Source organism: Capsicum annuum, chromosome 4, assembly GCF_002878395.1.
Source record: "Capsicum annuum cultivar UCD-10X-F1 chromosome 4, UCD10Xv1.1, whole genome shotgun sequence".
Taxonomy (NCBI): Eukaryota; Viridiplantae; Streptophyta; class Magnoliopsida; order Solanales; family Solanaceae; genus Capsicum; species Capsicum annuum.
The window spans coordinates 105,193,502-105,211,786 of record NC_061114.1 but is presented as its reverse complement, the minus strand read 5'-3'; the positions used below and the strand labels follow the sequence as shown (position 1 = coordinate 105,211,786).

Below are 18,285 nucleotides of genomic sequence, written 5' to 3'. Positions count from 1 at the left end.
TGGTCAAATTGTGTCATATCTTATAGAAAGAAAGATGATATATACATGTGTGTTTACCATATTGTCTAAGTTAAAGCCTTAAATTCTGACACTCCAAGTCTTGTGTTAGTTTCAGCAGTAAGGGAATTTTTAGTTGTGATCCCTGAAGATCTTTCCAGAGTTCATCACGGAAGGGAAATCGACTTTGAAATAGATCTCTTTTCGCATACCTAACCTATCTCTATTACACCCTACCGAATGGCTCCAACTGAGCTTAGGTAATTGAAAGAATAGTTAAAATATCTCTTACATAAGGGTTTCATTAGGCCTAGTGTTTCCCCACAAGGCGCTTCTGTCCTGTTCGTGCATAAGAAAAATGGTTCTCTCATAATGTGAATCAATTACCATCAGTTGAACTAAGTCATAATCAAGAATAAGTATTCGGCTGCCCTAAATTGATGACTTATTCAACCAACTTTAGGGTGCTAGTTATTTCTCTAAGATAGACCTCATGTATGACTATTATCAACTTAGAGTCAAAAAATGTTACATTCTGTAGACAACTTTCAAAACTTGGTATGGCCATTTTGAATTTTTAGTTATGCCTTTTAGACTAACAAATTCCCCTGTAACTTTCATGGACTTGATCAATAGAGTGTTCAAGCAGTACTTGGACATGTTCATCATAGTCTACATTAATGATATTCTTGTCTATTCTCGTATTGAGAATGACCATGCAGACCATCTGAGAATTATGTTGTAGACCCTTAGAACTCATCAGTTGTTCACTAAGTTTAGTAAGTGTAAATTTGGTTGTGATCAGTATCATTACTTGGCTATATTATTTTCTGTGATGGCATTTGAGTTGACCCTCAAAAGACTGAAGTATTGAGAAACTGGCCTAGTCCTATCTCTAAATTGAATATCAAGAATTTCTTAGGTATTGCTAGCTATTACAGAGGGTTTGTTGAAGGTTTCTCTTTTATTTCATCCCCCATGTATCGATTGACCTAAAACAAGGTCAAATTTCAATGGTCAGATTCTTGCAGGAAAAGTTTTCAAGAGTTGAAGACTCGACTCACATAAGCCCCAGTTTTGACTCTGCCAGATGGTTCAGATGGGTTTGTATTTTATTATGATGCTTTTAGAGTTAGTTTTGGATGTGTATTAATACAGAGAATTAAGGTTATAGCCTACGCCTCTAGACAGCTTAAAACCCATGAACAACATTATTCCACCCATGTTCTTAAGTTGGTCGTTGTTGTATTTTCTTTGAATAGTTGGAGACATTATTTTTATGGGGTATTAGTGGAATGGTATGAAGAAAGATATTCCAGAGTTGGTGGCTAAGTATTTGAACTATTAGCAGGTTAAAGTTGAACACCAAAGGCCTAGTGGTACATTACAGGAGTTCAGCAGCCCCACTTAGAAGAAAGAGGTGGTGAATATGGATTTTGTGATAATATTGCCTCGTACGGATCGTCAGCAAGATTGGATTTGGTTCATTGTAGATATTATGACCAAATCAGCGCATTTCTTGCCAATTCATAGTTCATACTCAACTAAGGTTTATGCCAGTCTTAATCTTAGGGAGTTGGTTAAGTTGTATGGGATTTCATGGTCTATCATTTTATATAGAGGAACTCAATTTACCACTTATTTTTGGAAGGCTTTTCAAAAAGGTCTTGGTACCCAAGTTCATCTCAGTACAACTTTTCATCCCCAGATAGATGGTTAGGTAGAGAGGACCATTTAGACTTTTAAAGACATGTTGTGGGCCTATGTTATTGAGTTTAAAGGTAGTTGGGATGACCACTTACCTTTGATTGTGTTTTCCTATAATAATAGATATCACTCCAGTGTTAACATGGCTCTGTTTGAGGCTCTTTAAAGAAGGAGATGTAGGTGTCCTATTTCTTAATTTAAAGTAGGTGAAGCTGCCTTGGTAAGGCCAGACTTAGTGTTCGAGGCTATGGAGAATGTTTAATTGATAAGAGAGAGGCTAAAGATAGCGTAAAGCTGTCAGAAATATTATGTAGATGTGAGGGGGAAGGATCTTGAGTTTGATTTTGGTGATTTGGTGCATTTGAAAATTTTGCCAGTGAAGGAGTGAGGAGATTCGGCTAGAAAGGAAAACTCAATCCCCACTATGTTGTACCTTATAAAATCTTGAATGATTTTTGGAAGATAGCTTATGATCTTGAGTTGTGTGCAAATTTGGCATCAGTACACCAGCGTTCCATATTTCTTTGTTAAAGAAATGTATTGATGATTCAGTTGTTGTTCCTTTAGAAGGGGTGGATGTTCAGGATAGACATTCCTTCAAAGAAGTTCCAGCTTAGATTATTGATTCTCAGATTCACAGACTAAGGAACAAATAAGTTCCCTTGGTTAAAGTTATTTGGAGGAATCAATCTGTTGAGGGAGATACTTTGGAAGCAGAAGTAGATATGTGAACCAATTCCCCCCCCCCCCCCACCTTTTCTCTGAAAACTCAGATTCAGCTGAGGTAACAATTTTCCTTATATTGACTCATTTTCGTCTCTATTTCAGCTATGTATCCATTCTTATGTCATTTTATACATTCACAAAAGTAGTTTGGTTTATGTGTCATGCTTCAGACCAGTCATGTAATCATGTTCCAAGTCATGCATGTTTAGTATATGATCCTATTTACCTTAGGGTTCTCAATCTATCCAATCTCACTGGAGGATGAATGTTTCCAAAGGGGAGATAGTAACACCCAAAATTTTCAGGCTAGAATTTAAACTATTGTTCCTATGTGTACAAACTTGAACCCAATTATTCTATGTGTACAAATGTGTGATTATCAAACCTATGGTGCGGGATTATCTTTGTATATGAATCAAGGTCATCCCAACTCAAAGACAAGTTGAGGACATTTCTATCGATAGGGTTTTGACAGATGCTCCAACTAGGGTCCAATTTAGATGAGTGTATTTCCTAGAATATAATTATGCATGTATCCCACTATATATCAAATGAAAGGTAATCGATTCATCTTTTCAATGCATCTAGTTTTACCTTAATCTAAGGTCAGAGTGGAAAGTTATTTCTATTTTACCTCAGCATGTCCATCTATCATCAAGGTTGCAAGCTATCAACTAAAGTCGTAAACCTTAGGCAGATTCACTGAAGAAGTTGACTACTAGTCTCATAAGCTGTCAACTAGTTGATAAGTTATCAACCAAAGTCATCAACCTTAGGTAGAATCACTGAAGGAGTTGACGACTAGGCTGATAAACTGTCAACTAATTTTAAAGCTATCAACCAAAGTCGTCAACCTTTGGCAGAATCATTGAAGGAGTTGACTACTAGGTTGACAATGTGTCAACTAGTTGATAAGCCATCCACCAAGTCATCAACTAAAGAAATTCTAGAAATTTTTATTCAGTTTCTTAGGGGTATTTTGGTCTTTTCCTCACCTCAAACCGTATCCATCCCATAACATAAAGCATTAATTAGGAATTATTAGCCTTTACTAATCAATTTTAGAGGTCATTAATGCTCTCTACTATCAAGAAGATCACAAGTAGGGTTTCCTCTCAAGTCATCTCTTAAGACTCAAAGTTCAAGTTTTCCTTGAAAGTCAAGAAATACCAGGTATACGATATGTTTATCCATGGGTCCTTTCCACCCATGGAGCCCAAAAATCTCTTCAATTGGTTTAACTATGATTTTGCCTATGATTTTGGAATTCCATGCGTTCAAGATGAGATTAATTCAGAGTAGCTCAATTCAAATTATTTTGTGGCATGATTTCATGGAATGTTTTGTTGACTTATGCTTTAAACTTTGATTTCCCACATTGATTTCTATTGAACTCCATATCCAAGTGTTGAATTTCAAGGTTACACCATGAATTTTATGATGTTCTAGCATGCTTTATGACACCCTCATGTTTAAATTGTTGATTTACTTATGTTTGGTGGAATGTTATGTTTTGTGTCTTTGAACCATAAATCTCATACTATAGTTTTCAAGCTTTGTCATCAATTTTGTGATCTTTTAGTATTGGCGGGTTCTGAACACCCGATACCTAGATGATTTTCTTAATTTCAGTATCTCAGAAATGATTTTAGTTAAACCATGGGTATTTTCATTTAGTCAGTTGTTATAATCAGACCATAATGAGTAACGTCACTTGTATGTTCAGTTAAATTTAATTTAATTCAGTTCATTATCAGTATCATTTAGTTGGGAGTAATACTTAGCACCGAGTGAACGAAAAGATGGTTTCTCCCCCATCAGTTAGGCATAAGACACTAGTAGTAGTACCTAAGTTTCAAACCTAATGTGCCACCTTAGATTATGAGGGGTACCCCATCATTTAGGCATGACATCCTTATCCTTCAGGAAATCATCCTTATGGATCCACATCACCAGTCAGTGTTAGTACCCCTGGAAAGGTACCAACACTCTTCCAACTGGGGTTATAAGTTGAACCCTGATTACTTAGATTTGGGAATATCGGTTGTAGTCATCTCCTACAATCGCAATACAGTATTCAATGCATTTTAGTTAAGATTTGCTTGACCAAGTGTACAGACTTTCAGATATTTAGTGTTATAGTTTTTTTCAGATTACAGAATATTTCAATAACATAACAGATATATACTTGGCCTTGCATTATCAAAATTTTACATGTTCATGCATTTCATGTTCAGTTATCTCATGGATTTCAACCGTGCCCTCATCTCATATACTAGTACATTCAAAGTACTGATTGCATAATTTTCTTTGTGCTATGATGTCTTATATCATAGGTTTGGAGGCCTAGTTTCTTGATCAATTTTAGACAGCACAGCGTAATCCAGCGGACATAGTGGTGAGTCATCATTCATCAAGGACGTGTTATACTTATTCAGTTATCTCATTATTTCATTAATTTTAGTCAGTCGGAGTTAGTTTCGAGCCTATCCTAAAAACTCCTCAGTCAGTTTATAGGTTTTCAGACATTTAGACAGTTAGTTAGACAATTAGTCAATTTTTATCAATCTTATCAGTTGTTTTAGATAGATAGTTTGACTTCCAGTCTTTATCAGATGTTTTAGACTTCTGATTTAATCATACTTTTAGTGTTAAAATTTTATAGATTTACCAGTTTATCTTTCACATATGTTCATTATTATCATTTTACTTAGTGCTCACAGCAGGTACCAGCTTATGGGTTAGCTTGTGATCACTTGTGGTCGTAAGCACCGTTATCGCGACTAAAGGGTAGTCTTGGGTCGTGACACTATAGGAAACAAATCATCAAATTGGGCTATATCTACTCAAGCCACTGAATAAGAATCACAAGGAAATGAAAGTTCTATCTAGATAACACTAGTATATACAACTACCTATTGAGTTTCAATTACCTCAAGAAATAATATTAAATGATATCAATAACCTCAAGCAATGATAGCATTAGTAATAACATTATCAAGATCCATATAATGAATAGGCAGTACCAAAATGAACATCAATACCATTTACCACTCAAGGGCCACAATAAGGCCAATATGCAATGATAAATGGGACTCGAACCCAAATGCTACACTCATAATGAGAAATATATCAATATAGATCTACTCTATCTAGAACTAAAAGAAATAAACCGTTGAGTAGTCATATAATCATAAGTTTGATAATAGGGCACACAGTAATCAATATGAACTCATCAAATCATATAATCATCAATGGGTATGAAACCCCAATACACACAAATGAGAAAGAGTAAATACGGGAAATAAAAGCACACCGTCATGGTGAAATCTACAATCACATGCCTGATGGGTCTAAGTGATAACAAATTTGAATGGGTCATAACTTGGACCAATCGACTGAAAAATGAATTGAGGTTCTAAGCTCACTGTCTCTAACTGAAGGTCCCACAATCATCATGACGGTGATCTAAATAAGCTGAAAGACTAGCAATCCCAAATCAAGGACACTCTCTAGACCAATAACCAATCTTGTTGCAAGCAAAATAAGATCCTGAAATACTTTGAGATATTGCCCCTCATAATCCAAAATAGTTGTCGTGGCCTAAATACCCCTATCAAAATTCCACAAGATTCGGTAAGGACTTTAGTAGAAGGATTCTCACTTCTGGATAAAATACCAATAGAATAATACCAAGGTCATGGCCTCTTGCTTCCACATCCATAAGTCTCATTACATACTCTTCCTATAGATCTTGAATGACCAACAAGCTGAGAGGTAGAAGACCCATACGTTACCCAGTGCTTCGACACCAAATAGAGTGGCAATGTGGATCTTTTTAGAGATCTATACATCATGCCCTAGTCAATGGGATATATCCTAGGAAAATTCTTGGTAACATGAGAAATCAAATATTGTAATGAGAATCGATAAAGAACCTTGATGAACACCAATAGACTAACCTTCATTTTGAGAACTTCTCGATGAATTGAATGTCAACCATAGCTTGGAGGGATCTGCAACATGACTCAGAACGCCGATGCTGAACCTCGGAGAGATAAAGTAGTCATGTGCTTTATTAGAGCTTAATTTGTCCTCAAATCCTTTGGCTGATGCCTATGATTTGCTATATCCATATCTCAATCTCTTGTCCAACATTGTGGTGAAGCTCTGAAAAATATGTCAAAGTCTTGTCCACATCTAACGAACATCACGCATCGTCCATTTGAGGATTAAATTGAGTCAAAGAATATGCTTAAGGTTCATGTCAATATGGACACATGACAAGGAGTAAAGAAATGAATTTTCTAAGAATATCCCAGTAGCCTCTGGAAGATATGTTACAAATGTCTCTGCAGCGATTCAAAGGACTCTACTAACACTTAGCTCTTGTACTAATACACCGGTGAAGCCTAGGTTGTGATACAAATATGTAATGACCTAATTTGTCAGTGCACCTACTATAACCCACAGTAGGCAAGCTAAACCCATAGTTCGTAATAGCTAGTAACGGACTACACAATGTGATAAAAGTAAAGAATGCAAAATAGATGTAATAAAATGTCAAATACATAATACTGTCCCAAAATCTATGGTATCAGTAAAAGAGCTTCTACATAACAAGTTATCAAAGAGATGGTCAAATGAATACACAGATACAACTTATCTCTAAATACAATATAACGACTAGTCCAATACATAAGAGAGAGATAAGTAATACTCCAAAATTAGGAGCTCTCTCTAAGTCTCTAAACCATAGCTGCTCCGCACGATGCACACATAAATGATGATAACGTATACTATGACATACAGGCTGCAGAAGTATAGTGTGAGTACCAAGCACATGGTACTCAGTAGGAAACTGCCGACTGAGCTCCAAGGATAAAGTAGATATATACAACATATAAACAGAATATAAAACTTCACCCAAATGTCTAGAAACCATATAAGATAGTCAATGAAATAATAAGGATAAACTTTCCTATTCTAGCCATACTTAGGAATATAAACACTATACCATATATCACTGGCAAATATGTGAACAGATAAAAGAAACATATAAGTATACAAGGCTAAGGAATGAGTATATAATCTGAGTAGATGAAAGAAAGAATTGATATGTGGCAACACCCTGGCTACATATTGCTAAGTATGCATATATATAAGCATATGACCAAGGTCTGCTCGAAGTACAGCCTATATCATTAGACTAGCTATTTAAGACCTCGTAATCATAGCAACAAATAAGGATAGATTACTCAGGGTTCCAATCCATATATTGAGTCATCAATTAGTCATGCATAAGTAATAAAATCGTAAGATGAAATATCTTATAATCATATCTCAAGTCTCGACAATGAATCAATGATAAATTTGTAATAAACTAGCCATAATAATGATCATAACAATGATAATAACATTGGTAACAACAATATAACTAAGAATGCGAGTAATTGGCTAGTCTGGACAACCAAATAACTAACCAAGCCTATCATGTGCCCCCACCGCCCCAAGCACAGAACGTTTAACCAACATAAAACACACCGCAATTCATAGTCATCACCTATATCTATGCAACCCTCCTATATAACCTAATGGATATAGGCACATACTGGTGATAGGCACTGCTCATGCAAGAATCAATGCCAACATATTTTCAACCTCATAATCATCTTCTGGATGTGAGAATAAGTATCATCAAGACTCAAAATTAAACTATCCATAAGTATCACTATCATACATATATTAACATCAATACTATATAGATTTGATAGGTGGATGAAATTAAGCCGTGGCTAAAAGAGTAAATTTTTTTAAATCCATTACCCGGAGTGATCTTTGGGAGTTAATAATTATAAAAGTTTACAAAGGGTCAGAATATCTCACGACCAAAGTAAATAGTAGTGTCAAATCATAGAACAAACAATCAATCACTAAACCATCTTTATTAATCCCTTTTATATCCAAGTTATCCATCTAGTCAAGTAGTTATTATTGTAATGAAATCTATTTTAAAGTTGAAAAATGGGCTTTAACCCTTGTTTTGGAAAAATAGTAAAAAGATCTAAAACTAGTATCACATCATGTACCGATATAATGACCATGAATGTACCAAATCTACCCATACCATCACCATTATTCAAATAATAGAACCATAAGCATCATAGCACATCTTTCTCTATCCCATAATAGAGAGATGTGTATACACACACACACACACACATATATATATATTCATAAACTACAACCACATTGATAACACTCAACTTACACATCAATTTAAGTGCAAGGCGATCGTCGTTAATATATTTACCCAACTTTGAGGCGGGGTCAAATCCACGAGAAACAATATGAGTGGTAATTGAATTAACTCGAAATAATGTAAACTTGCTAATTTCAAACCTAGAATAAATGTATGTAAAAATTGGGGGGTTCGAGTGAGTATCAAAACTAATTGTTATTTACGAACATTTAAAGGACTAATTTGGGGCTACAAATAATTAGAGTATAATCAATTAAGCATGGATCTTGGGATTATGCTTTTCGAGGGGCAAGTTATGAATGGAAACGTGATAATTCAATGCAAATTTTAATCATTAACAATATGGTAGGATAGTTTGAAAGTCCATGGGAGAAGTTTATTAACTTAGTCTCAAAGATGTCACCCATTGACCTTTTCTAGTACCAAATAAGTGTGTCAATTAAAGCTACCCAATACCTCAATTATTGACTCGTTTGGGCAATTAATTGGCCACTTTGTGTGCACCCTATATTTTACTCAATTTTACATAATTTAAGCTACTCAAGACTTCTACATATGTGGGCACACCTTATTTATCAGCTAATCACCACACAAACACTAAGCAACAACCATTTAGTAATGAGAAACAAAAATTTAGGCCCTACCTAGTTCATTCAACCTAAGGCCTACCATAACAATTAAAAATAAGAATCTGAAGCACCTATCAGACTAGTGATGAAGAATGGATACAAAGATGCCTTTGAGATTTTCAAAATATAGCCACAAATAGTTGCAATTTGAGAAAGAAATTGGAGGGGAAGTTTGGGAGGAATGGAAGACCGATGGTATTTTAAATCTAATTAGACCGCGATTATGGGAGGAGTTCCATGATCGTGGACATATGGGTGGCCACGATTGCTGCCTAAATCCCACAATTGTTGTAACAAAGGGCATTTTTGTACCTATATTTCCCCCTGTTCAGTCCACTATGCAGACATCCCATACCTTCCTTATTAAATTAATTATATACACTTTAAATTTCCAAAAATGCATGGAATATGCATTAACAAAAATTAAATACTCTATCATGCAGAAATAAAAGGATACGTGCCACTTTCATGACATGATGGGTTGCTTCCTATGTTTTGTGGAAGGACACCATCCCAACTACCACTTGTGTTTCCACTTATAAGATTTGAATATCCATCCTATTTCTCTCACTATGAATTGAGTAGAAGAGGGAAAAAAGATTCAGATCTTCCAAGATGAAAGGTGCTAGAAAGGGTAACATGACGATACAACTTCTATTTTGCCACTTTGATGATTTGAACCGTTTACCCAATTTCACATAAATTTGATGATTTTTATCCTTGGGTAATTGTAGGGATATCAATAGGACATTATTTGAACATCGAAAGTTGAGTTCCTTTGCTTCAAGTGCAGGTTTCTCATGTGCTTATTTGGAACGTCAAACTCAAATATGTAGGAGTGGAGCTCTTTCTCCCTAAAATTCATCACTTGCTTGGGTGGATGAACTTTTATCACATCCACTAATAATAAAATTAAAAAATAGTTGGAAGGAGGTATATCCCTTAATTATGCATATCTCTATTAGCATTCTCACCCCGAAATGGGATAGAGTCTTCATAAGAGATTTGCTTGAATTCTTCTTTTGACTTTAACACTATATACTCAACTTTTGAATCTTCAACTATGTTAGGTTTGGTTTGTTGGGAAATCATTGAGGATTCTTAACTACCAAGCTCATCATTTTCCACATATCTTGGTATTTCTTCTTGATCCTCCTCACGGTGAAAAATGGGCAATGTAATGGTATTTGAAGGGTTTGTTTCCTTTCCTATTTCCTCTTTCTTGATAATCTCCCTTTCAAATGCCTTATTTTATTGATACATGTTATGCATGACCTCATCCAATGTAGTTTCTTAATCCAAAAGAGTTTGAGGCATTGCTTCAAAACTATTGTACCCAATATGTTGTTCTTTTTTTATTTCACCATGATACCTATCAAACTCATAAAAAGAAATAACATTTGGGTTAGCATAACAAGGGGAGGGTGCATTCAGAAAAGCACTCCAATGTTAATCTCAACCACTACATAAAGAATAATTATACTCCCATAGGATAAAAAATATTCCTCCATCTCTCTCCGAGGAGCATATCTACAATCATGTCAAAAGTGGGGTATGTCACAATATGAACATGGATCATAAAAATAAGATTTCCTACTACCAAAGTCATATTCTTCCCAAGATACCATAGTGACAAGAAAAAAATAAAAATCTACCTAACATAAGAAACAAAACAAAATCACAAACAAATATTTAAAATTTGAATCCAAGAAAGTAAGCTAAAATTCCTAACTAACTCAATACTCCAAATTGTTTCTCAGTAACGACGCCATTTTAGATAATGCTCAACTTATACATCAATTTAAATGCAAGGCAGCCATCGTCAATAAATTTACTCAACTTTGAGTAGTTTGAATCCATGAGAAACTATGTGAGTAGAAATTTAATTAGCTCAAAATAAAGGAAACTTTCTAAATTTAAACCTAGAATACAAGTATGTAAAAATTGGGGGTTTGAGTGATTATTAAAACAAAAGGCTATTTACGGACTTTTAAAGGACTAATTTGAGGCTATGAATAATTAGAGTATAATAAATTAATCAAAAATCATTGTATTAATCTTTCCTAGGAGCAAGTTATGCATGGAAATGTGATGATTCGATGCGAATTTTGATCATTGATGATATGGTTAGTTAGGTTGAATGTCCTTGGGACTAGTTTGTTAACATAGTCTTAAAGATGTTACCCATTAACCCTTTCGACTACCAAATGACTGTGTTAATTAAAGCCACCAATAGCTCTATTACGCACCCCTATTTCTAGGTTTATACCCAAGGTATAGTCGCTCTCAGAATCACCCTTATGTCAATGATAGTGACAACTAGAAAACTATGCCTATAAATTAGCTACTGTTAACTTGGTTCCCACATCCCTTTTTAAAGATGATATAAGTTCCAAAAGTTCACCCAAACCCCTCTTTCAAGGATAGTTCAAGTTTTCAAGAGCTTGGGATTTTCACCTATAAACCCATTTGGATATTTTAGGGTTTCACCCATAAATCTCAACCAATTCAGTTTAGCAATAGTATGACCCATCATCAACAATCTAAAATATGCACAAATGAATCACAACCTACACACAATTGCACCATATTCTACCATTATCCCAAAAGGAAGAACTAGCTACAAATAAGAGTAGTAAGCAAGAAATATCCAAAAATCTCCATCGATTTGATTTATGAAAAATTGTGTGAATGTTACTTCAAACTTTGACTTTAACAAATCTTCAATAGGAGTTTGCTAATCCTTCATTTGTAAGCTACTCCAACATATTCTTCACCTAAAATTATTACAATAACTGTCCTCTAAATAAATGGAAACTAAGAAGTAGACAAAGTTCCAATAATTAGGAATTAATGGATCTTCCCTAAAGAGATAGTATTTGAGTCTCTTAAGAAAATTTGGTAACAGTTGAGTGCATTTACACCTTTGACCTTGCATTGTTTTTTCTGCTAATCCACGATCATAGGAGTCTGTCCATGTTCACGGCTACCATGACTACGGTCAGAGATACACGATCGCGGTATATTAACCTTCTTGACCAAATGTTATTGTGGTAACTAAGGCTACATTGTGCTCCAGGTCTTTATACTATACTTCATTCCTTCTTTTGATCTTTTTCAGCTCACATCCACATATATTGATCTCATGTGCCTACAAAATATGGATATTAGTGCATTTAATCACAAATATATCTCACTTATTCATTCAAAACATAGTAATGTGCATGAATATTGAGTGCAAAAGTATGGTAAATTCACCACTCATCACACATCATTGAAAGGATAAACACTTTCCAAATATCCAACCAGTATCCTAACACTACCTATTTGCAAATAATGCATCCAAAATAATCTTAATATCATAATCATGAGCTTAGGAAGACATGCGTATTTGGACGCATATCTAACCATCATCTCATATTTATAAGCCATAGTGTATTTATGAGAAATAATATTTCACGACTAGGAAGCATAATATCTATAAGGCCTATCACATAACAATGAGGCACATCACACCTATAAGGCATCTCCTGTCTATAGGTTGTATATCATAATCTAGGGTTAACCATTACTATTTATCAATTCACCAAGAAAATCTAATAAGAAAGTATCATTAGTGTCAACTAGGCCTAAAATTCATCAATAAAACCTCAAGGGCGAATACAAGTCTTGGCCTAAGGTAGGCCGAAAGAACCCACTTCCAATCCTAAATTTCCATACTTAAGCATATTATACACCAACTAAACTAAGGTATCTAGTTCAACTACTAGATGTCAAGTAAGCCATAACAAATCCTAACATATGAACTTAGTCTAGAAATATTGGTATTTAAGTCTACTCTACTCAATTTATGGTTTCAAGATCACTAGACTAGCCCAATTAAGTTTAAATATACTAATAATAATTCCAATGCTAAACCATATTCCAAACCTAGCATTATATCATATCCATTCCACAAAATAGTTCAATCTAGGGGAAGGTAATAGGATTCAAAAAGGGGTATTAAAAATTTAAACTTATGGGACAAAACCCTCACCTATACCTTAAAATTCAATATCCAATTCTAAGTCATTATACTAATAATTAATTTAAACTCTCTTATTCACATGCACTATCTCATGAAGAAAAGTAGGCAGACAGCTAACTTAAAACCCAACCGCAAAACCTTACATCATTCACCAAATATTTATCTTCACTTCGCAATACTAAAATGCCATTAAACTATAAAAATTGCAACCTACTCACCATTATAAGAATAATATTACCCATACTGCACTGTTGTTCTTTAGGTCCAAAAATGACACCAAAAACTCTAGTGGGCTCAACTAACAAAAATCCCATTTTGAGGTCAACCCAACATTCATATATGAATAAGAAATCATAAAACTCAAGAAATGGGTGAAAGCAAAGCTAATTTTGACCTAAAATCAAGCACTAAGCTATGTTGGGTTTTTGGGTCAAGAATAAAAAATTTCATCAAAAATGATTAAATCTTACCTTAATACAGATGATAATCATAATAAAAGATGTTAAACAGGCTCCCAAGTCCCCTACAAAACTCAATTTAGAGTTATCTCACCCTTTTAAGGTGTTTAGGTCTCAAGGTTGGAGATAATATGACCAAAATTGCAAATTGGGGGTTTATTTATAGCCCCTTTAGGCATGGAGATGTGGATATCACCATATTTTTGTTGCAATTTCCCAAGGAATATCGCCATAGGACTCACTTCAATCACCATAGTGTGATCATAGTCTCATTTGTGCAATCTCAATACACTAGATATCAGCAAACTTCAAAAATATTCCAAGTTTTAAACAATGCCTCAGGTCTCATTCGTAATCCAATTTTAGAAAATAAACTATGTAACAACAAAAATTTAACATTTTAAATGCATTGGCAAAGTCGGATTTTCCATCTGAGGTTTGTTTGACCAAATGTGCATCCCATACCCATATTCTCCAATTTTCCAACTTTTCAACCAGTAGGTCGAAATGAGCTTGGGCGCATTTGGATCAAAATAAAAGGTCTACCTAGCCTAAAATAGGTATTATAAAGCTGCCAGTGCACTCAAAAATTTTCATCAAAGATTGTCTAACTGAAGTTTTCATCCGGTGGCAATTTGGAACCATCGAATAATTCAAAACAATGAATTGGATCTAAAAAACAAACAAACAACTCGATAACCGAACCATTAGTCCCAAAAAGTCATAAATTACTTGGGGAAGATATGGATAAGCCATAACAAAAAAAAAGTGGAAATGCATAAAATGACCTAAAGTTACATAGATATAAACGTATTGTAGGTCTGTGGGGTTTTTATAGGTACGACAGTGGTTAATCTTAAGAAGCTCTTTTTATCTCACTCTTACATGATGTTTTGTCTCAAGTCATCTTTTCATTGCTTAATGTTCTTTTATTGGTTTAGATTAAATTTTCTAAAATTATTATTTTATTTTCACAATATAGTTATGTAATAAATGCATTTTGAAGAAGAGTGATTTCCTTTATTTAAAGACTTATTTATTTCCATATATTCTTAATATATATTTTGTAGTTAATTTAAATGATTGAGTTTTATAGATTTCCTATCTTGGGATAGAGTTGGGAAGGTGCCCACACGATCCGTGATTTGGGTCATGATAGTTAGCCTTACTCTTTCTTACTCAGTACCTTAGCTATACTGATCACTATATTTCCTGTGCTATATCCTTTAATTATTGTAGATATTGATGATCATTCTCAAGATCATGGATAGATATTTGTGGATTCCTAATTAGGGTCAAGAGAGACCGCTTGATTCGAGGATGTAGCTTAGTTTGGTTTTTGTACTCACTTTAGTTAAGACTTGTTTCCATTTTTTGGGGGTAGATGGGGATCATGTCTTGGAATCTTAATTCATTCTATTTTAGTTAGAGGTTTGTCAAAACCTAATTTTTAGGTCATTATGGCACATATGGTAGCCAACCAATAAGTGAGCCAACTCATAGTACGAAATAGCTATTAATGGACTATTAAGAGAAATAAAATAAGACAATGGAATAAATATGATAAAAAGGCTAATATATATAAAGAAACACCAAGACCTATTGATGTTAGTACAAGAGCTTCTAAAATAATAAGAGTACAAAGTGAATATAGAGTAAATATAAGTACAAGCCATCTCTGATACAACGTAGTGTAATACCACGTACGGTCTTAGTTCAACTCAGCCCTTAGTATGTTCTTATAGCACTTAGAACCTGAAAATAAAGCTTTGAGTTGAGTGATCTGGTAAGTTCTTACTCTTCTTAAACTTTGAGGATTTTTAAGTTGACCTTTCGGAATCCAAGACGATGATTTCTGAGTTGAGTTATATTCAGGGGTGTAAGTAGCATACCTTGAGAAAGTTTTGGATTTTTCAGACAAGGTTTGGATCTCATTTGGATTGGCAAGATAGAATATCCCCACAAAATGCCGCATCACGGTGAGTATCATGGTGTGAGAGTCACCACATCGCGGTGAAGGATGAAAAGGCAATTGTCAATTCTAGAGAGCCAACACGATTGTACTGCATCATAGTGATTTCATGATGAGGGGATCACCATTTCATAGTGATGCCCAAATTAGCATCTATAAAAAACCATTGAGTCATCACGATGCAGTGGGTATCGCAATGACCCACTCACCGCATCACGGTAAAGCCTTAATGGGCATTTTAGTCTCGAGTTTTAAATCCAAGGGGCAACTTAGACTTTTTCCTATGCCCCCAAATCATGATAAACAAAAGATTTAACTTATTCTAAGCATGTTATATTGATTTTTCATCAAATTTCTCTCAAGGAAAACCCTAGAGTTTAAATTTCAAACCTCAAGAAACCCAAAATTTTACCAATCTTTTGCCAAGATAATTAGAAATTTAAAGTTCTCAATTCAAGAACTTCAAGAAACAATCTTCAAGAGCACAAATAGGGATTCAAAGTCAAGCGTCTTCATCAATTTCATCAATTAAGGTATGTGGGGTAATGAACAAGGATACCTCTTCCATCCCTATGACCAAGATTTGTTTTAAAGATGATTTCATATGAATTTCAAATTAGGGTTCATACCCAAATATTACTATTTGAAGATTATGATATTACAAGTGTTTAGATAATGAATTGCATGCCTATATTTGCATATTTATGCTTATGAAGTGGTTTATGATATATTGAAGGTTGAGTTTCACTATTTTTACTAAGATTGTGCAAGAACTTCATAATTTTGACTATTGAGCATGATTTATGATAAATTGGCATGAATTTGAATAGTGGGTTATTAAACCCTAGTTTGACTATTGATATTTTAAGAAGATTATGCTTTAAGCATCCTATGATTCATTTATATTTAGTTTTTGAATCAAGATTTTATCTTTTGATCCTCAGCTAAGATATGACATCCGCTCTATAGTTTTGATGATAGTTTGAGTATAGATTTATTTGATAACAGTTTAAAACAGACATATGGATAATTGATTTTCATTATAAACCCTCATGCTAGTTTTAAAGTGGATTCCCTACAGAATGAGCATATAGATTTAAAGGGACTAGTATCTAGCACCGAGCGAGAAGTGTAGGTTTAGTGCATCCTACTTCACCAGAACTACAAGTAAGTAGGTACAAATTTTTTAGATTATTCCCATTTATATGGATGACAGATACAAATTGTGATCACTTGGCTCAGGTTATACTTTTTGGAAGGAATGTGATACCTCTCCCCAATGCAAGGTTTTCCCCTTAGGGGAACTAGACATTAGACTCCATGATAGCTCACATGGTTTATGTCTGTTAGAAGAACCTCCCTACAAAAAAGAGTAATCCTAACAATTTTTTTTGAAACTAAGTGTAAGGCTCATAATTCATTTCAGATATTATTTCACATAAAATGTTAGCCATGAGATTTTAGCTTTTAGTTTACAGATATAAAAGTAAGTCCTTTCTACACTTAGACCGCATGATTTGAAGATAGAATACAAGTACAAATTTTAGAACTAAGTGTTATGACTTACAAGATTTATACAATATGCTTTATTACTAATGATTATGATTATAATTATTCAAGTTATTATGAGTCATCATCTACACTTAGCATGCATTCTATTACAATTTTATAATAACATTGAGATATTGTTTACTAATGCATTCACCTCCACATGCTCAGTACATTCCAGAAGTACTAATCCACATATATGTCTATGGGCTATATTTTTTAATAATTGTTGGTTCAGGTGCTCAGTTTTAGTGGCAGGAGTGATTTCGAGCATCTCCATCTATATTCCAACAGTTGGTGAGTACTCATAGTTTGGGGACCCAGTTATTCAGTTTTCCATCTTATTAAAGTATTTGATTCAGTATATTCAGTCAGTTTGAGTCAGCTGGGGGTTTGTCCTAGTGGCTCATTAGTTTTTAAAATTAGAGACTTGTCAGTCTTCTAGTTATAATTCAGATTTCCAATATTGATTGTCCAGAATTTTAAGTCAAGTATTTTTAGATTTTAGGTTTAGTTAATTCCATCTTAGGTCAGATAGAATTCAACATTTATTTTATGTTTATATTTCTCCATTATGAGTTTTGGATTTAGTAGAAGGCCTACAGGGTTAGCTTGAGACTACTCATAATCTTGAGCACCATGTGACGTCTTGAGACCCATTTTTAGGGTGTTACAAACTTTGTATCAGAGCCTAAGATTTTAAAGAGTCTTAGGGAGTTAGAAAAGTTATTTTATGTAGAGTCTTGATCATGGATGTGAAGCAGGCCATGATTATGAGCAAGAGTCTACAGGATGTTTTAGGAAATCATTCTTTTCTTTTGTGATCCATTGTGCTTATATTTGTCTTTATCTTATTTTAATGCATACTATTACGTGATAGAATATGCCTCTCCACAGAGCTAATGCCCATCCTGTTGATCCTCTGAATGATAATGTGTCTCATGCTTAATTTTGGGTTG

The 18,285-nt window shown here is 34.2% G+C and overlaps 1 long non-coding RNA gene across 1 annotated transcript; it reads left to right on the top strand.

The window, feature by feature from the left end:
* The first annotated feature begins 4,760 nt into the window (after window positions 1–4,760).
* On the top strand, window positions 4,761–17,844 carry LOC124898173. Its single transcript, XR_007055071.1, has 2 exons — window positions 4,761–4,828; window positions 17,565–17,844. It is a non-coding gene; the product is annotated as an uncharacterized LOC124898173 (long non-coding RNA).
* Window positions 17,845–18,285: the final 441 nt, after the last annotated feature.